The following is a 5,000-nucleotide window of genomic DNA, read 5'->3' on the forward strand; positions in this document are numbered from 1 at the left end:
CTGTTCTCCAGCAGTCTAACCCTGGTCCTCCTGTTCTCCAGCAGTCTAACCCTGGTCCTCCTGTTCCCCCAGCAGTCTAACCCTGGTCCTCCTGTTTCTCCAACAGTCTAACCCTGGTCCTCCTGTTTCCCCAGCAGTCTAACCCTGGTCCTCCTGTTTCCCCAGCAGTCTAACCCTGGTCCTCCTGTTCTCCAGCAGTCCAACCCTGGTCCTCCTGTTCTCCAGCAGTCTAACCCTGGTCCTCCTGTTTCTCCAGCAGTCTAACCCTGGTCCTCCTGTTTCTCCAGCAGTCCAACCCTGGTCCTCCTGTTCCCCCAACAGTCTAACCCTGGTCCTCCTGTTCTCCAACAGTCTAACCCTGGTCCAACTGTTTCTCCAACAGTCTAACCCTGGTCCTCCTGTTTCTCCAACAGTCTAACCCTGGTCCTCCTGTTTCTCCAGCAGTCTAACCCTGGTCCAACTGTTTCTCCAACAGTCTAACCCTGGTCCTCCTGTTTCTCCAACAGTCTAACCCTGGTCCTCCTGTTTCTCCAGCAGTCTAACCCTGGTCCTCCTGTTCTCCAACAGTCTAACCCTGGTCCAACTGTTTCTCCAGCAGTCTAACCCTGGTCCTCCTGTTTCTCCAGCAGTCTAACCCTGGTCCTCCTGTTCTCCAACAGTCTAACCCTGGTCCAACTGTTTCTCCAACAGTCTAACCCTGGTCCACCTGTTTCCCCAGCAGTCTAACCCTGGTCCTCCTGTTCCCCCAACAGTCCAACCCTGGTCCTCCTGTTCTCCAACAGTCTAACCCTGGTCCACCTGTTCCCAACAGTCTAACCCTGGTCCTCCTTTTTCTCCAGCAGTCCAACCCTGGTCCTCCTGTTCCCCCAACAGTCTAACCCTGGTCCTCCTGTTTCTCCAGCAGTCTAACCCTGGTCCTCCTGTTTCCCCAGCAGTCTAACCCTGGTCCTCCTGTTTCTCCAACAGTCTAACCCTGGTCCTCCTGTTCCCCCAACAGTCCAACCCTGGTCCTCCTGTTCTCCAGCAGTCCAACCCTGGTCCTCCTGTTCTCCAGCAGTCTAACCCTGGTCCTCCTGTTCCCCCAGCAGTCTAACCCTGGTCCTCCTGTTCTCCAACAGTCTAACCCTGGTCCTCCTGTTTCTCCAGCAGTCTAACTGGTCCTCCTGTTCCCCCAACAGTCCAACCCTGGTCCTCCTGTTCTCCCAACAGTCTGCTGCAACAGCTCCACCTGAAATCTGTTTTGTGGCCTTGATGCAAATTAATTGATTGAGAAAAAACTTTGGAAATGTGCATGTGCACGTGCACACACAAACACATCCATATCACGTGCACACACACACACACACACATATAGCGTGATATGTGTGGATGAGAGTTTTGGCTGCATTCATCATCCCTACTGGAGGAGAACAAATGAGAGAGTCTGAAAGAGCTGTTACACACACACACACACACGCACACGCACACGCACGCACACGCACACGCACACGCACACGCACACACACACACACACACACACACACACACACACACACACACACACACACACACACACACACACACACACACACACACACACACACACACACCTTTTGGGGATTTCTGTCCTAACACAACATGGCCAGTCAAACAACAGGAAAGCAAACACTGACACACCCTGCTGCTTACAATAACAAACACACACGTGGACACAAACACACACAAACACACACACTAACATAAACACACACACTAACATAAAAATACAAACTGACACAATAGAAAATCAATTGCACACTCAAACTACTAACACCAACGCTCCGTTTCCAAATACAATACAAAATACAATGCATACTTTCACATGATCCAGCCATCAGAACCACAGCCCAGCTACACCATTCACACACACACACACACACACACACCAGACCATAGAGACAGACAAAGACAGAGAGAAACAGGACAGGATGAGGACAGACTGACAGAGAGAAATGGGACAGGATGAGGACAGACTGACAGAGAGAAATGGGACAGGATGAGGACAGACTGACAGAGAGAAATGGGACAGGATGAGGACAGACTGACAGAGAGAAACGGGACAGGATGAGGACAGACTGACAGAGAGAAACGGGACAGGATGAGGACAGACTGACAGACAGAAACGGGACAGGATGAGGACAGACTGACAGAGACAGAGAGAAACGGGACAGGATGAGGACAGACTGACAGAGAGAAACGGGACAGGATGAGGACAGACTGACAGAGAGAAACGGGACAGGATGAGGACAGACTGACAGAGACAGAGAGAAACGGGACAGGAACGAGGACAGACGGACAGAGACAGAGAAGATATAGGGGTAGAAGAGTAGGGGGAGGAGGATGACAGAGACAAGAAAGAAGGAATACTTACTGTGACATGAGGAGGAAAGAGGAGACACTCTGTCGTAATGAACACACAGTCAACACCCCAATACTCTCTTTACTGAAATCACACGACAGAGCACTACTGTAAGAAAGTGTTTGTGTGTGTGCATGTGTGCATGTGTGTGTGCGTTTGTATGTGTGTGTGTGTGTGTGTGTGTGTGTGTGTGTGTGTGTGTGTGTGTGTGTGTGTGTGTGTGTGTGTACGCGCAGGATGACATTTCCCCAGGTCATAGTTTGGTGCTTCCTTCCTGACGCAAAAACGCAATCCCGCAGGCACGCGCACACAAACACACACACACACACACACACACACAGACGAATAGAAACACACACAGACACACAAACACACAAACACACACATCCTTCCATTTAATATTTGGTCAAGCTGTTGTGCCACTGCTTGGCAGAACGAATAAGGGTCTGAAAGATATTAAAGAGAGGTGGTATGGTAATGAGGAATCAGGGTAGGAGGAGTATGGCCCTGTCAATCAACTCCTTACCTCTGATGCACACACGCACACTCAACATACACACACGCGCGCACACACACACTCAACAGAATACATACAGACAAACACACACTCACACACACTCAACATAACACACACAGACAAACACACACACACGCACACACACACAACATACACAAACAAACACACACACACTCAACATACACACACACACATACACAGACAAACACACACACTCACACACATAAACACGAACACTGGACACAAGCTAGCAATAGAGGTAATGTTGGGGAGGGCGTAACACAGCAAATTACACGCACAGCCAGGAGTGGGAGAGGGTGACGAGGTGAAGGAGAGAAAGAAGGATAGAGAAAGAGATGGAATGAGAGAAACAATAGATGAAGACGAGGGGAGGAGCAGGAGATTCTGGGTAGGACGGATTCAGAGAGAGGAAAAAAGAAACTGGTAGAGATCATTGAATCAGAGTGAATCCTATTTTACATTAGTTGACCTACTAAAACAAAAAAATATTCTGCTTTGGAAATATTTACACGTCTTTTGTATTTATTGAACTGAATTAAACTGGATTAAACTGGATTAATCTGGATTGAGATAATTATGTATAATATACACTTTAATCCAAGCGTGCATAAATGTTTTACGTGTGGGTGGTCCCGGGAAGTGAACCATTTATCCAGGCGTTGCAAGTATCATGCTGTACCGACTGCTCTATAGAGGAAGGCGGAGAAAAATGTAGAGAAAATAAAATGTTCAACCACGATTAGCGTTAAACCAAACTAATGTAGATGAACTGTGTTGGAGGGCCATTAGGGATCCCATTCTAATAGGAAGATTACTTGGTTTGTAACCTCTAGGAGGAATGTGCAGTTCAAAGCATGACCCTGCTTTTAGATTAGGAATCACATGACCCTGCCTTTAGATTAGGAATCACATGACCCTGCCTTTAGTTTAGGAATCACATGACCCTGCCTTTAGTTTAGGAATCACATGACCCTGCCTTTAGTTTAGGAATCACATGACCCTGCCTTTAGTTTAGGAATCACATGACCCTGCCTTTAGTTTAGGAATCACATGACCCTGCCTTTAGTTTAGGAATTACATTACCCTGCCCTTAGTTTAGGAATCACATTACCCTCCCTTTAGATTAGGAATTACATTACCCTGCCCTTAGATTAGGAATTATGTTACCCTGCCCTTAGTTTAGGAATCACATTACCCTCCCTTTAGATTAGGAATTACATTACCCTGCCTTTAGATTAGGAATTACATTACCCTGCCCTTAGTTTAGGAATCACATTACCCTCCCTTTAGATTAGGAATTACATTACCCTGCCCTTAGTTTAGGAATTACATTACCCTGCCTTTAGATTAGGAATTACATTACCCTGCCCTTAGATTATGAATTACGTTACCCTGCCCTTAGTTTAGGAATCACATTACCCTCCCTTTAGATTAGGAATTACATGACCCTGCCTTTAGATTAGGAATCACATGACCCTGCCTTTAGTTTAGGTGTTACGTTCGTCCTGTGGTGATTGAACGGACCAAGGCGCAGCGGGTGATTAATACATACTGAATTTATTTAACAGACGAAAGACTGACAAAACACTAGAACAAACTACAAAACAATAAACGAAGGCAACAGACCTGAAACAAACAAACTTACATATAGACAAAGAACGCACGAACAGGAACAGAACAGACGAACGAACAAACGAAACAGTCCCATGTGGTATACACAGACACAGGAACAGACTACCTAAAACGAACGAACAAACGAAACAGTCCCATGTGGTATACACAGACACAGGAACAATCACCCACAAACAAACAGTGAGAACAACCTACCTTAATATGGCTCTCAATCAGAGGAAACGCCAAACACCTGCCTCTAATTGAGGCAAACCATACCAGGCAAACCATTAACCCAACATAGAAAACACATAACATAGACTACCCACCCCAACTCACGCCCTGACCAACTAAACACAACCAAACAACAGAAAACAGGTCAGGAATGTGACATTAGGAATCACATGACCCTGCCTTTAGTTTAAGAATCACATGACCCTGCCTTTAGTTTAGGAATCACATGACCCTGCCTTA

General features: G+C 46.7%; 1 protein-coding gene across 1 annotated transcript in view; it reads right to left on the reverse strand.

Moving 5' to 3' along the window:
• Positions 1 to 5,000, reverse strand: part of LOC129831704 (cGMP-dependent 3',5'-cyclic phosphodiesterase-like) — a 266,102-nt gene that overhangs the window by 188,192 nt on the left and 72,910 nt on the right. The gene's annotated exons all lie outside the window — the stretch shown is intronic.

This window comes from Salvelinus fontinalis, chromosome 33 (assembly GCF_029448725.1).
Source record: "Salvelinus fontinalis isolate EN_2023a chromosome 33, ASM2944872v1, whole genome shotgun sequence".
In the NCBI taxonomy this organism is placed as follows: domain Eukaryota; kingdom Metazoa; phylum Chordata; class Actinopteri; order Salmoniformes; family Salmonidae; genus Salvelinus; species Salvelinus fontinalis.